A 16841-nucleotide genomic window follows, 5' to 3' on the forward strand; every position below is an offset into this window, starting at 1 on the left:
AATACCAAAATCAATTTCTGGACTATGGTCAGATCCCTTAAACAGGCAGTTAGTTAATCGAAACGGGAGTTTATCTCCTTCATTTATCAGCTATTGACCAGTAGACCAGTAGAATTCCCTCCAGCTCGATGAGACAAGAGTGTATGTTCTATGGTTCTATGGGGTTAAGAAAAAAGTACATGTCAATAATCAAATTACATCTTTTTATTTCAATGACGTATTTATTTGAGTCCAAACATCAATTTAAAGGCTCTTGATAGCAGATCTTTGTTTTTGGTCAGCCCTGGTGACCCTAGACTAGAGTCTACTTCTGACTGAACTTTGCTTTCTGATGATTTTGATGACGCTGAGTCCAGTGAAGTAGACTAAAGGATTTCACCATCTTGAATTTTTTTCACCTTTCGCTTTCAAAAATTATATGAAAATATAAAAACCATAAAATGCTTTCTAAATTTCGATCAAAGTTTATGAAACTATAACAAAAACAAGAAAATACCTCCAGAATTTGAAATAAAATGGTCTAGTCATGGTTTTCTGTTTGTTAAATATTTCCCTACTATAGGGGAATATTTATTAAAACGGCCTTTTTCCGTTTCCTTTTCCATTTTCGATGTTAATGTTTTCTTTATTCGTGCTGCACATTATGACTAGGCTCTTCAGTCACGTGACTAAAAATCGTCGCGAAGATTTAGCGGGGAAAAAAATAGTATCAATCTATCAAAATATGGCAGCCAGGGGTTTGTTTTTACCAGCTTTTCATAAAACAAATGATTGTGTGTAAAGCTCAGAGGACTGCCTGAGTTTCTCTCATGTGTGCTGAATTTATTGTCTTTCCCATAAGGAGAAGAAGAAGGGTGGAGAAAGAAGCTGAAACACATGGAAATTCAAACCATTCCTATCTTGACTTGAGAAGAAGGTGAGCATAAATTTCTTTCTGATTTCCATTCCATATTAATGGTCAAAACTTGGAAAAGCTTGTACTCTTCTCAGTGCCCCATTTTTAGCCTTGATGCCAGATACTAAAAAGAAAATATATCATAATAGATGCTTTTACTCCCTGTTTACCTTTTTGTATGCTCCCCTCCCTTGTATCTTTTGTGCGCTCTCTGGGATCCTTTGGTACGTTTTTCTTTTTGTACACTACCCATGGTCCTTTTTGAATGCTTTCAGGGTACCTTTTGTACGCTCTCCGTTGGTCCTTTTTGTGTGTTCCTGGGTACCTTTTTGTACGCTCCCTGTGTATCTTATGGTACATTCCAGTGTATCTTATTGTGCAGTTCCCCGTATAAATTATTGTACGTACCCCATGTACCTTATTGTACGTTCCCCAGTACCTTATTGTATGTTCCCCGTGTATATACCTTATTGTACGTTCCCTGTAGGTTCCCTGTGTACCTTTATTGTACTATTATTGAACTAACGCTGAAGTTCTTCAGCGTACAACTGAAACGTTTTTGGCGCATTGGCGTAAGGGCACTTACAAAGATTGTTTGATTTTCAGTTGGCGTAAAGTAATAATTCCAGCTCGGCGTGAATGACTCCATAATCCATCAATTTTTAGCTTCCATTTGGCTAAATTTGCTTTCGAAAATACCATACTGGCTTGTACCTTATTATACGTTCCCCGTGAACCTTATTTTATGTTCTCTCTACCTTATTGTATGTTCCCAGTGTACCTTATTGTATGTTCCCAGTGTAGGTTCCCAGTGTACCTTATTGTATGTTCCCCGTGAACCTTACTGTATGTTCCCCGTGAACCTTATTGTACGTTCCCAGTGTACCTTATTGTACGTTCCTCGTGTACCTTATTGTACGTTCCCCTTGTACCTTATTGTACGTTCCGCTTGTAACTTATAGACCTTTTTTCAAAGAGGACGTCCTGTTGAATAATTATGTACTCCAGCCATAAAAACAATGATAGAGCCATGCATAATTACTGTCATGCATATTGTAATGATTATGCATGGTTTTATCATTGTTTTTCTGCTGGACTACATAATTATTCAACAGGGTGGGCTCTTTGAAAAAAGGTCTATTGTACGTTCCCCTTGTACCTTATTGTACGTTCCCCTTGTACCTTATTGTACGTTCCCTGTGAACCTTATTGTATGTTCCCCGTGAACCTTATGTATGTTTCCCGTCAACCTTATTGTATGTTCCCAGTGTACCTTATTGTACGTACCCTGTGGTTCTTTTTGTACGTTCTCGTAAACTTCTTTAATGGCTCAGTATATATGCATGGCAAACATAGCTCAAACCATCAAGCAGAGTCTCACTTTTTTAAAGTCTTTTTTTTTGAGAGATTTCAGCGAATGACCACACATTTGGCATTGATTACTGTAAAGAGATTATTTCCCATTATGAAATTTTGAATTTTTCTTTCTTTTCACATTCAGGTACCAGGATTACAAATTCAACAAAGTTTGACGACCTCTAAAGCTGACAATACAATGTAACTTGCTGGCAATGATGTAATGATAATGTTGCACATAATGAGAATATGAACAAAGATTAACATTCTTGCAATAATTGAACCAAGGAACTCTATTGTTCCAAGATGTGATTTAATGATCAATGATACAAATGTCATGGAGTTTAGTTTATCAAGACACAAATTTCACAAAAAAGTATGCTGGAAAGTGTTGTAAATATTTAGCAATACTGTAACTAAATGTGACAATTTCAAGGTTGACAATTTGGTATATTATCACATGAATACTAATGTAACAGATGTTGTGCACTGGAAATCTAAATCTGTAAAGAAGGAGATCCATTTTTAAGTAACTTTTTATTTTTGGATGGTATAATATGGTGCTTTAAAATATTGATGACAAGGAAGTTTTTCATATGAAACTAATGTGTACAACATATTTCGATATCTCCCAAATTCATATTGCCATATTTCTATATTAGTCCCTTAGTAGACAGTCTCAAGATATTTTGGCACTTTCTTACTCAGATGAGTCTTAGAATAATATCAACTTGTAAATCTAAGATTTTATTTCCTTAATGAAGGTAAAAACCAATATTAGTTGAATAAAATACATTTATTTTTGTGTTAAAATGGTTATCATTTGCATGCAATTTTTTAACAAGTTTTTAGACTTATATCATCTGTGAACATGTCTAGGAAATAACGACAATTTTTAGCAGGAATATGGTTGTATTTTGTTTTGCATCGGATATTGCTTAATATAAAGGCTTTAATAAATTTAAGTTACTAAGTTGGGGCTTTAGGATAATCTGTGGGGTTCGACTGCGACTACAATCTATGCTCTGAGCTATTGGAGGAAATATTTAACCACATCTTTGTGGCTCTTGTTTTTCTTCAAAAAGGGACTGAAACTTCAAGTCCCTTCCACGATTTATTTTCCCGGTGGTCAAGACATCAAAGTTTAAATCCAATTCTTTTACGTTTTCGGAAAAAAAATATCCGAACGGATTTCTAGAATCGAACATCGCTGATGGCTAGGCCTAACAGTCAGGTACTATTGCAAATTAGGATAATTAGGATAAATTATCCTAATTATGCTTTTATCCTAAATAGGCTAGTTAGGCTATGTGAGAAATTCAAACTGAAATATAATGGAAAACAAAACACGAACTTTTGGCTACCCCTCTGGTTATCGAAAATCAATCGGTAGCTTGCGCAAATCTAAGCAGCGCCTAGTCTCAAAGCCAGGCTTTCTTGCTTTTGTGGAAGAGGGCATAGTAAATTTTTGGTTTGTTATTTTTGATTTTTTGATTTATTTGACTAATCTGTAATCTGTCATTTTTTTTCTACTTTTTAGACTAGATAATGCTTAAGAAATGAGCGAAAGATCTCGTAGATGTATGGTGTTTTTCACTGCCTGAAAAAAGAAGTATAATGTCTTTTTTTTTGTATTCGTGGAAATCTAGTACAAACATGTTATGGCATCGGTCACGTTTTTGCTGAGAAAACTACTGGTGTTCTTATTTCTCCCTCATTTTTCTATGAATGCAAAAGTCATCGAATTTAATCAAAGGGGTCAAGCTGGAGTTTTTACAAGGTTTTTGATGATTCGGTTGATGGTTAAATCTTGAGACAAAGGATTTTATTGCTTTTTCTAAAGAACGCGTCATCTCTATTATTTCAAATGACCAATTAGTGAAGTATCTTATAAAAAATCCAGCTCATCCCAATCAAAGACATCAAAAATGATTAGTTATTTACTTAAACGAGGCGATGATGTTTCGCAATGAGATACTTCTAAACAACGCCAGAGTAACTTGATGAGACACTTGAGAAAAAAGAAATGTCTCGAAATTGCTTTTGTCAAAGAATTTACATTACTACGTAATCAACAAATATCTTATTGTTATAAAAAGTCCTATTACTTTCTAATTGTTGTGTCACCCCAAATATGGTCAAAGAAATAGGTGAGGTGCATAGCATTTTGTTTGCATCCTTTGTTATTCAGAGACCTTACAAAAGCTCACCACTTACATAAATAAAAAGACGTCAAATCTATACTGACTTTTCAAATGAGAAAAAGACAGGAAAATTTCGTTTATGTTTTTGCATAGATCACTTTTATGCGGATGAAATTCTTTGCAAATTTGTTTGTTTCTATTGATTCTTGGCTTCAATGTGCGTATTTGGAGTGAAGAAATTTATTTTTGGTCGGATTGCCGTAAGACTGTTTTTGATCTGTTTGAACCTAAAAATGTTATTAGCATGTTCTTACCGTGAAGTCGGGTATCTTGCATCAGTGGAGGTTAACATGCATAGCCCTCAAATGAATGACCAATCAAAGCAGCAAAATTTCAAAGGAAATGAACTACACGTTTTTTTTTAATTAGAACACCTAAAATTTGGCTGAGCCTGGATGTGCTTATTTTTTTAGCAATTTTCAGCCTAAACTGTTCTTAAATGTGTTCTTAATTTTTCAGACTACTCTAAATCGACAATATCATGCAAAATAAAGAGCACTTAAAATTGGTAAAATTTGGACAATATTTGACCCTCGATTTAGAAAATCCATTCCTAAGTTTGTTTAAAACTGCTTGAAAAGAGGAAAAAATTGTAGTTTCTTGTTATTTTTTTCCAAACTGAGGCTGGGCATGTTCTTACGATGTTCTTAATTTTTCGACGAATTTCAGCCCCAGTGTTCTTATAAACTGGGTTCTAATAAAAGAAAAAACGTGTACGCAGCTCCGCTCGCAGCTCTACTCTACCATTTTTGTTTTGATTTAACATTGTATTTTAAGGACCAGTCAGGTCATTCATTTGAGGGCTACTGTATGCATGTTAGCCTACGCTGATGCAAGTTACCCGACTTCACGGTATTTAGTAAGTATTTTTACCATTTTCCTATTATAAATAGAGTCCTCAAATGTCAAAGCAAAGGACTGTCTTTACACTCAAAATCAGTCTTTTCTCAAAAAAAGTTTTTTACGTTCAGTACAACACCCCTTTTTCACAGACCCACTGGGACCCCTTTCCACTGGAAAAATTAGCCAAAAATATCGTCCCCAGTGGAAAATTGTACTCCAATTTTTGTCCCCACTGAAAACAATTAAATAAGAAAATCCTCACTGCAAAATATTATGCTATTTTTCCCATCCTCACTGAATTTTCATGTTCGAAAACAATGAAATTCAAATCCCCCGCCATAAAAAAAACACACGGTTTGTGTAAACCGCAGGTTACAGGTCACAGGTTACAGGTTACAGGTTACAGGTCAGTGATGACAGGTTGACTCTAATCAATGTCATTGCAGAGGAAAATGTTTGGAAAACACAAAGAATTATCAAAAACATAATTCTCAAGCAATTTCATCCATATAAAACCATTTCAAACATCAAAATTTAACCATGTGCTTTTATCGATCTTTCGCAGTTTGCGCCGTGTATAACGCAGACCAGAAAATATTTGAAACCATATTATACGTATAAATATTACATATTGTAATGTTTGTAATGTTATATGATGGTTACATATAATAAAACACATCGCTCTAAAACTACCTTCTCAGAGAACTCACGAGCTTCTGATTGGTGTAATTTTATATCCAGCCATATTGTTATCATCACATTCGGTATGCTAAATATTTTTGGTGTTTTTCTCTTGTAAGACATGATATTTTGTGATTCTGTCAATATTTTTGTCAAAAATTGTCATTAAGTCATTAAAATAACAATTGAATGATTAATTAGTTTCATCCTTCTAAAACCACTCTCTTAGGGACCTCACAAGCTTCTGATTGGTGCCGTTTTATATCCATTCACACTAGCAACATCACATTCTGTATTATAAATATTTTTCGTGTTTTTGTCTTTTCTTGCATCAGATTTTATGATTCTGTTAATATTTTTGTCAAAAATTGTCATTAAGACATTAAAATAATAACTGAATAATTAATTAGTTCCATCCTTCTAAAACCACTCTCTTAGGGACCTTGCAAGCTTCTGTTTGGTGCCATTTTTTATCCATTCACACCATCCACATCACATTTTGCATGATAAATATTTTTCGTGCTTTTGTCTTGTTAGGCATCATATTTTATGATTTTGTCATTATTTTTGTAAGTAAGTGTCACTAGGTTGTTATTCTATTCAATTGTCATTTTATAATATCTAAATAACATGTATTACTTTTTTGTAATTTAATGCGTTATGTATTGATGTTATGATCTTATTATCTTTTTTCCGGTCTGCACTTTGTTGACCTGTAACCTGTGATCTGTGACCTGTGACCTGTAACCTGCGACCTGTAACCTGCGGTTTACACAAACCGAAAAACACAGGAATATTAATCTCCATCGAGTTTTGGTGGATTGTTATTATCCTCACTTGCTGAAAAAATCCCACCGGGTCTGTGAGAAGGGGGTGTAGTAGATGTAAATTTTGGTTCTGCATCATATTTCTGAAGTCAGAAATATAAATTTGTTTATGGTTTTCGAGATATTGCCATTTATATAAAAGCCTCACTCTTTGTGTTTACTGAACCTTATCAAAATTTCTTTTATTTAAGTCGAACTTATGTTTATAATCAAAACTCAGTTTTGAGAAAAATCTCGAAAGTTGTTTTCTGCAATAACTTTTTTGAGCGTACCTTTCTACCTTCAAAAAGTTCCTCTTTCCCACGGGCCCACAAGTTACAGCAAATTCGATGCGTTTTTTTTAAATGACAGGAAAAAGATTTACCTAAAAAAGGTTGCCTCATTTTTTCAATTTAGGTCCTATGTGTCTTTTTATTGAGGGATAAAGACCAAAGTCTGTCAATTTTTTTAAAAATATACGTTTTAGCTATTTATTTTTTATCTAGGATCTAATTCAAAAAAATGAGGCAAATTTTTTTAGAACAACTTTTGCTTAGCCAGAAGGCAAAAAATCATCTAAAAAGGGGTAAAAAGTAAGTGGTTGGGAAGGTGGAACTCTTTGAAGTTAACAAACGTTATATTTTTCAAAGCCTTGTAATTTCTACTCACCTTTGCATAATAATCCTAATTGCTTGCATTTGATAGATAATTTTATTGGCTTTTAGGAAATATATACTTTTATCATGAAAAATTTCAGGAAAAGAAGTTATATCGAAAAAATAAACACCATACATTATATGTAAAGACACCTTAAAATGTTCTTGACTTGTTCTTAACATTTTGGTCATCGAAACTTTATGTTCTTATAATTTTTTGAGCTTTAAACCTAAAATGTTCCTAACAGGTTCTTATTTTGTATTTTCGACATTTTGTGAGCATTTTTCTTAAGAAATTAGCTATTAGAGTCTGTAAAGCCTTAAAATGTTCTTAACTTGTTATTAACATTGGCCATTGAAGCCTTATGTTCTGATAAAGTTTGTTCTTATAAAACCAATGACGTGTAATGTTTTCATTTTCTTGAATTTAGCAAGAAAATAAAAACTGGGTTTTTTTTATTAGGCGCCAAGCTAACCAAAAAAGAGGGTCGGTCGGCGAAAAAATAAAAATAAAAGTCGAATTTCAACTATAAACTTTCCTAAAAAGGCAGAAAAAACTACAATCATGGTCGAAATCTATTGAGAATTAAGCTTATTTCCTCGTTTTTCGAAATTTGGAGTTCGGGCGAGAAAGTCGATTTTGGACCATCTTTCAAATTTAATTGGATATTTCAATTTGGCTTGGGTTTATAGACCCCCAGGCTATATTATGAGCCTTATTGGACCATTTTTGATCTTTTGGATCCTAAGGTCTTAAGTCTCTCAGAGCATGAACATATAAACGACTGGACATCTATCTTTTATTGTCTCTTTGAAGCGAGCTTCGTTGCCGCCTGTATTTCAAAATTGCTATAAAAAATCCGACAATATTCCGTCGTAATTTTATTTCTTTGAATTGTTTAGGTAAAATGATTGATAGAGCTTGCACATTACTCCTAATGCACAAAAAAATTATTTTCAAATTTTTTCACGAGTTTGCAATATATTTTATCAACATTTTCAACTCTGAAATGCAGAATTTCAACTGCGTGTATACTTTTGAATCCCTTTTGTCACTCCAATAATTTTTTTCATGACTTGAAAAAAATAGCTTGCCAAAGTTGAGAGCCTGTGCCATAAGAATATTGAAATTAGAATGTGACACTCTCTAAAATTATTAGACACTTTTAAGTCAAAATTTGGAAATATTAGTCGGAGTTTTGACAAGCTGACGATGATTTTGCCTCTGTTATCTTTGTTATGATATAGATAAAAGACTTGAGAAAAGTAGAACAACAAAGACTTTTGTCGAAATTTTGACGTTGTTAGCAAGGTATTCCCAAGAGGTATACCATCAGAATTTATTGTTTCGTTTGATGATTTTAACGAGGCGGCAACGAAGCTAGCAGTGTTATCTTCAAAAATACAAAGGAGATGGATGTCCAGTCGTTTATATGTTCATGCTCAGAGTTAAAACTCGGGTAGAGTTTCCAACCTACTTTAGAGCACCTAAAATTGATTGTGGTTTCAAAATTTCCCGGTGGATTTTCCATTTTTTTCTCAAATATAAGGACGGTATAAGGACCATGATTGTAATTCCTTTTCTTGACAAAAATGCAAAATAGAAAATAAAAAGACAAAAAATACTCGTATTCGTGGATAAAATGAAAAATTGAACATAAAATTCTAAAAAACCTTAAAAAACTACAAAATTTAAAATTTGACAGTCTTAGATAAAATCAAAAATTTCGATCAGAATATAAACTGCATAAAAAAAACAAGAAGTAGAGATAGGAAGCTACCTTAAGGGAAGAAATTTTCGCGAGAAGAAATTTTCGCGGAAGAAATTTTCGCGGAATTTAATTTCGCGAATTTGGGCGTGATTCGCGAAATTAAATTCCGCGAAGCACACCAAAATTGTTAAATCGCGAAATTAAATTCAGCGAAATTCGATTTTTTTTCTTCTTCTTTTATTTTGTTGTTTTTGACCAGGTATTACCAAAAAAGATGGACACAATTGATTTTTAAGCATTATAACGTGTATTTTTTATGAAATATAAACAAATTTAAACAACTCCGTTATGCTTAAAAGTTAATCTAAGTTGATAAATTCTTCTCAATCGCGAAATTAAATTCCGTGAAACTTTTAAAATCGGCTCATTCGCGAAATTAAATTCCGCGAAATTTGCCATTTTGAAACTCTGATTCGCGAAATTAAATTCCGCGAAAATTTCTTCTCGCGAAAATTTCTTCCCTTAAGGTAATCTGAAATCTATTTTACATCGAGCCGTGATGAAAAGGAACACAAACAATATGTATTTACTTTATCTCACTTTAAAGAAATGCAACTCAGGCAAATTAAGGCACGTCCAAATTTATCTTAATTTTTTATCACCGTTTCCACTTGTCATAGCATATCACTTCATACATCGAAAGAAGCCTATTGGAGTGTAGATCACTGGAATAGCTGTGCCATAATTAATTTTTTCACCTAAAAAAAGATATTAGACAAAAACCAAAAAATGCTGACGTCAGCAAAACTTGTTTTTTGAATAACTCCAGTTTGGCTTATGGTATAAACATGAAATTTGGACAAAAGTTGCATATCAATAATAGGAACATTTTTGCATAATTTTTTTTTGCAAATTTTGCTGACGTCAGCAGAAATCAGCAAAATACGAAATTTTGCAATAAAATGCTGACGTCAGCAAAATTTCAAAAAATTTTTTTTTCAAAATGATCCTTTTAATGGTGTGCAGCTTTGGTCCAAATTTCATGTTTTTACAATTAGCCAAACTAGAGTTTTTCAAAAAACAAGTTTTGCTGACGTCAGCATTTTTTGGTTTTTGCCTAATATCTTTTTTTGGGTGAAAAAATTAATTATGGCACAGCAATTCCAGTGATCTACACTCCAATACGCTTCTTTCGATGTATGAAGTGATATGCTATGACAAGTGGAAACGGTGATAAAAAATTTAGGTAAGTTTGAAAAATCTGGACAGGCCTTAATTTGCCTGAGAATCCACACACTTTTTTCTTTTATGAGAACAAATTTATAAGAACAAAGGATGATTCGAGGGATGATTACTTTGTAAGAACTAATTACCGAAATGTATATCACCGTCTATCAAGAGTTATTGATTTGATTCTTATAAAGTAAATGCTTACAAGAAAAATAAATATGCTCATATTGTCAATATTGTGTGCCATCCCTTGTTTACCTTGTAAGAACTAATTACCGAAAGGTATATCACCGTCTTTCAAGAGTTATTGATTTGATTCTTATAAAGTATATAAGAAAAAAATATACCCGGTTGATCACGCGTCCACGGAACACAGAATACCCGAAAAAAAAACTTTTATTTTTGGAATTTCAGGGTCGGTCGGGCCCGTAAAACAACCTATCAAATTGGTCTGGCCTTACATCCTTCTTAAAATTTGCCGATTAATCTTAATAAAAGTTCCCCTCTCTGATAGCTCTTGTTTGTCGCACATCCTCCTAAATCAAAAAGTAGAATTCTACTTTTTCCCTTCCTTCTCTTTACACAGCAATGCAGAATTTCAAAAATAGACCCCTCGGATTCACAGCAAAAACATTTCGATTTCCAAGGTTGGAAATTCAATATTTTTGGGTTGGAAATTTTGGTTTTATAATTGAAGGTTGGAAATTTGAGCGATTACCTTAACCCTATTCGTACTAGGGGGGGGGCTCTTTCTGTTCGGAAGTCAAACTATTGGTAATAGCTCCTGAAATAATAGAGCTTTTGCCGTGAAATTTTCTGTAAATTCCTAACTTTTATTTCGCTTCAAAATAAAAAAAAATTTGACACCTAAATATTTTCACACCTTGAGCATGATGACATTTCTGACAGTAAGGTGTCACAAAAATTGACACTTTTCCAATACAAATTTATTTTTAATGTCAAATATATCGTTTAAACCGTAATTTATTGAATATTTAGGATAAAATAAGCATTTTAAACTCAGGCAACTTTTTTCTAAAGCCTTTGTTTGAATACAATAGCTATTTATAAGAACAATGGAAAATTTCGGTTTTTGCTCACTTTGGGCATGATGAGTGACGTCATCAAAAAAAAATTTTGTCAAAAGTTACCTTACGTGACAAGGATCTTGTGTGCCAAATTTCATTCAAAAAGACCCACTAGATCAAAAGTTAAGGGGTGGTACAGGAAAAGCCCCCCCCTAGTTCTGAACCGCCCCTAAAAGCCTAGTTTGAATAGGGTTAAGCTGATTTGGAAAACGTAAATTGCCCATAGGTTTTGTAGAATAAACCAATGCCCTTGAAAAATCAAGTGAAAAAAAAACAATGTAGAAATGACAATTTTTCAAGGCTGGCTGGAAAAGACGACATTTTGGGTGGGACATTTTTATTTTTCCAAACAGTTTGGGAATTGAAAAAAGCTTCAAAAATGTTGGAAATAAGATTTTTTTAAAGATTAAGACTTCGGATTGAAAAACTAGTCTTTTTGCTTTGGAAATGTGTGTTTCTTCAAACAGTTTGGAAAACGTTAAAAGTTCATGTGGAAATTACATTTTAGTGAATTTAGACTTCTCCTTGGAAAACTGGTCTTTTTATGTTGGAAATACGGTAAAAACCCATGCGGAAATTACGTTTTTGTACCATTTTCTGGGCATGTCCTTGGAGAAAACCACAAGCGAATTTTCGCACAGAACTGTCGTGATGTATAGCTAACCTAGATATTAGGCTATAATGTGAGCAGTCAAACTGTAAGTTTTCGTCAGGTGAGGCGTCCCTTTGGAGCGGCCTTGGTCAATCGCAGTGAGTTCGCACAGTGAGGCACATAGGGTACTTGTGTCATAGTTTCAAATGGTGCCCTGCTGAACTGTGTGAGTGATCTAAGATCAATCACGTATCTGTGCGAACAATAACGATCGATTGACCGGGAGCCATCGAGCCTAGGCTAGCGAGTGACTGTTCACAAAAACAAAAACCTTGCTTAAGATATCTTTTTCCACATCTCTGTCATCACTTTTTGGATTTTGGCTTTTTTCAACCTGGATTTTTGAACATTCCAACCTTTTTTAGCTTGGATTTTGGCTTTATTCAACCTGGATTTTTGAAAATTCCAAGCCATGGAAAATGCAAAATTTCCATCCTTGGAGAGTGTCCCAAGTTTCCAGGTTGGATTTTCCATTGGATTTTATTTATTTTCCAAGTAAGAAATCTTGAAATTTCCAACCTTGGAAATCGAATTTTTTTCCTGTGCTAATCAGTCAGTTAGAGTGTAGGGAAAAAAACTTATCAAGGGGGGGAGGGGATGGGAAATTGTTTTAGTCATTTTGAAGGGTGGCTCGAAAAAGTTTTCCAGGCTAGAAGTGGGGGTGCGAAATGTTTTTTTGATTTTTTGAAATGTCCTCCACTCCCCCCTAATAAATACTTTCTGACCACTCCCTTAAATTGATAACAACGAGGAATTAACCAAAATTCTTTATATATTTTGACCAAGATTTTAGGGGCCGTCCACATAGTACGTACGCACTAAGGATGGGGGGGGCGGTCTTCTCAAAAGCATATGCTTGCGGACATATGGAGGGGTCAGAGGAAAATGTACGTTTTTTGTCGACTTTTGCGCTTCTTATACGCATCAAGGAAAAGAAAAAGTTTCTTAATAAACATTGAGTTTCATGTATGAAATAAAGATCCGAACCAAACGATTTGAATTCGAAATTTTCTTCAACTGAGTGTGGGGGTGGGGTAAAAGTACGTACTTACGAGGGGGTATAGCCATTTGCGTACGCTTGCGCACAGGGGGAGAGGGTACTCGATTTTCGACATTTTAGTGCGTACGTACTATGTGGCTCTTAGCGCTACGTTAGACAAAATTTTGCGCAACAAGCGAGAACGACCGAATTCGAAATTAGGAAGCTGTGTATGGGGGTGTATTTGGGCTGACGTAAGTCTCTTAGCTGCTCTATGTTATATCAAATTTTCCGCTGCAAGCGAGAACAAACGAACACGTAACTAGGCGGCTGCGTAGAAAGTATACGTAGACATATCCGTTGACCCTTTCTTATACGTAAAAGCACGTTTGATCATCATGAAACGTCGACACCCGATCCATAAACTCCAATGAATTGAGCTTGACATGTCCATTCAAAAAGCCGACTATGTTGATCTCCTATATGAAACTCCCCAAATTTTCCAAATGTACATTAATTTTTTTCACTATTTTCACTTGTCAAATCATATCACTTCATACTTCGAAAGAAGTGTATTGGTAGTCCGGGAGCCAAATCCTATATCTCCTTAAATAAGCACTTTTGCTTAACCCAAGATTCTACAGGATAAACTTTATATTTTTGGAATCCTCAACTATCCTAGTTTAAGAAATGGTCGGGTCCCAAAGCTAACTCCTGGTCAATTTTTCATATTAGGCCCGAGATATCTTTCCATGTATGATTTAATTTACTATATCTCATGAATAAATTGACCAATTGCTTTGAAACTTTGCCAAAAATTTCAAGATACATCGGTGATCATCATTGGCAAAAGATTTTTTGGGAAAAATTATTTTTGTTTTACCTGGGGCAAAATAGGGAAAATTTGGGTATTTTCACTGAATTTTGACACTTTATAAGACTGGGACCTACCAAAACAACTTTTAATGAGGCACAAACTTTGTGTTATGATAAAATTTGATGCGATACACCAGAAAAATTTCTTGCCAACTGTATTTAGTTTCATTTTTGACGCTTCAGGGGGTAAAAATGCCCATTTTATTGAATTTCTACATAATTTGAGCAATTTTTACTGCTTATCTCGCCTAAAATATCTTCGAAAATAGTTTTAACTTGATCTTTGTGTAATATACTCTGGAAAATTACAATTCTGACTTCAGAGTGCAACTGGACAAACCAGGGGGTAAAATTGTCCGTTTTAGTGGATTTTTATCAATTCTTATTGATTTTTGGGCCCATTTGACCCATAATAAAGTATTAAGGTGTACAAAATTTGATTTCTAACCCTCAAAAATAATTTTTCGCAAAAATCTTTTTCCAATGATGATCACCGATGTATCTTGAAACTTTTGGCAAAGTTTCAAAGCAATTGGTCAATTCATGAGATATAGCAAATTAAATCATACATGGAAAGATATTTTCCTTAACAAATCCTTACAAAGGTTAAAGTACCCCCTAAACTCAGGCCCAATATGAAAAATTGACCAGGAGTTAGCTTTGACTTATGGAGTGTAGATCACGAAAATGACTGTGCCATAATTTAATTTTCACCTTAAGCCTAAGAAAGATTTTATGCAAAAACCGAAAACTGCTTGCGTCAGCAAATATTGTTTATTGAATAACTCAAGTTTGGCTGATGTAAAACATGAAATATACTACGTGATAGAGCTCTTCAAACTGAGCAAAAAGTTTATTACATCAAAGTCTCAACTTTTCTAAATCTTTTCTAAAATCGTAAATTACGCAAAAACTGCGTATACATTAATTTTCTGCGATTGAAACACTTTTTGCTTAAATAAAATCAGGTTTTAACATTCATGGTCATTTACACTCTTCAAGCAATTTTTTCGTGTTTATTACGCTCAACTAGCCAAGGTTCTAAGCTAATAGTATTATTTTGATTTAAAAAAATTTGTATACTATTAGCTTAGTTGCAAACATGCTCGCCTTTGCCGAAGACCTTTTGTAATAATCAAAAAGCGACAAATTGTCGTTTTAATAACGAGAAAAAAATACTAGAATCAGGCGTTTCACGATGCTTCAATACACCGGTTGCAAAATTAAAGACTGAAAACAAATCACGCTTCTACTCGAAATCTTTGTGCTTGTTACATGACATTTTTTTCTGATTGGTTCAATTCTGTTGACACTATTAAAGTTATCAGCTAAGTTGTAAAGCAAGTAACATGGGAATAAAATCACGTGATTTTTTTTGAGAAATCACATGTTTTGACTGCATTGATATTCTTGATATGCGTAAGTCAAGATGACGTCATATTTTTTAACGGAAGCACTCGAAAAAATTTTGACCTCTGTGTTTCTATTTTTGGTAACAAAGAGGATTCAAATCCTGGATTTTTTCGGGTGTTTCCGCTAGAAAAGTGACTTACGCATATCAAGAATAATTCTGCAACCCGCGTATGGCTTAAAGGGACATAAAAGTACTGACGAAATTTGTAAACAAACCGTATGCAGCAGGATACAAAATCAAAACAAATATGGCTGATTTTGATTGTTTCAATTGTTTTACAAGTTTGTTTTGGACACGTGATTTTAATTGTTCTCTTTAATGACACGTGGTTCGCGCGATGTTTACATTTTACTACTTTTATGTCCCTTTAAGGTAGAGTTGAAAATCAGCCGGGGAAACTAACTTTCCAGTTATTCGAGCTCTCGATTTTTCTAATTCTTACCCCCTTGGAGATTTGAATAATCGGGAGTCAACTGTAGAATGAAGTCTCTAAGGGTCCACTTCCGCTTTTTTATAGACTGGATGACGCGGTTAAGTGGCCCGGGAGTATATGGTAATATGCTTTTGCTTAGGCAAAAGTAATTAGTAATTTAGTAATTTTTAAAAGGTATAAACAGTATGAAGCAATGTTTTTATTTGAGAATAAGGGATGGCAAATCTGTTATTGATGCTTGTTTCTCATTTTTGATTATATCTTTCAACTCCAAGTAGTTTTATTGTTATTTTGATTTTTAACATTTTCTCTCAAAATGGCGACCTCGCCAAACGCTCTTAGTCAAAAAGCAAATTTAAGCCAAAAGTAGACTCTAGTCTAGTCCCTAAGGGACACGTGAAAACAATTATGATAGTAATCGCCTGATAAGTTATTTTTTTCTTATTTGGCGGGCCTTCAATGAGAGCAATTAATCGTTAATTGCATCCTGTATAGAGCAATTAATTGTTAGTCACATTCCGATGCCGGGGTAATGTTTAAAAAATTGATTTTAATGTTTTTTCTTTCACTACTTGGGCAAAAGGAAGTATGGGGGTGTGCTATTGGTCAGGGTACCTTCTGTTCATGAGTCCCAGAAAGGGTCATAAAAACACCCAAATAGATAAATAAACCCTCGCAGGGTAAGAAACTTCGGCGCCAGTCAGAGTCACTTTGGCAATTTTTTAATTTTGGCAAAATTAAAAAAAGAACGAGTTCCACGTAGGGTCCATTTTTCGAACCTCGGTGGAACATCTCCGTCAGTCAGGATGACAATGAAAAAGGGTTCTTGAATCTTCAAGTTATTTAAATGATGACGAAACATGCGATGCGTCCCAAAACTAGGGCAATGTTTATGAATAGACATTGTTTGTTTTTATCATGGATCTAATCTAATTGCTCTATTTTGGCACTCGTGAGCCCAGCTTAGAATTGTGGAGTTAAGGTGTCGGTCGTTTATAACTTTTTAGGAGCATTCT

At 34.1% G+C, this 16841-nt stretch overlaps 1 long non-coding RNA gene across 1 annotated transcript; it reads left to right on the forward strand.

The window, feature by feature from the left end:
- The first annotated feature begins 544 nt into the window (after positions 1 to 544).
- Positions 545 to 3046, forward strand: LOC136808361 (uncharacterized). The gene is made up of 2 exons (XR_010846870.1): positions 545 to 916; positions 2397 to 3046. It is a non-coding gene; the product is annotated as an uncharacterized lncRNA (long non-coding RNA).
- Positions 3047 to 16841: the final 13795 nt, after the last annotated feature.

Source organism: Clytia hemisphaerica, unplaced genomic scaffold (genome assembly GCF_902728285.1).
Source record: "Clytia hemisphaerica strain Z4C2 unplaced genomic scaffold, Clytia hemisphaerica genome assembly, whole genome shotgun sequence".
Lineage (NCBI taxonomy): Eukaryota > Metazoa > Cnidaria > Hydrozoa > Leptothecata > Clytiidae > Clytia > Clytia hemisphaerica.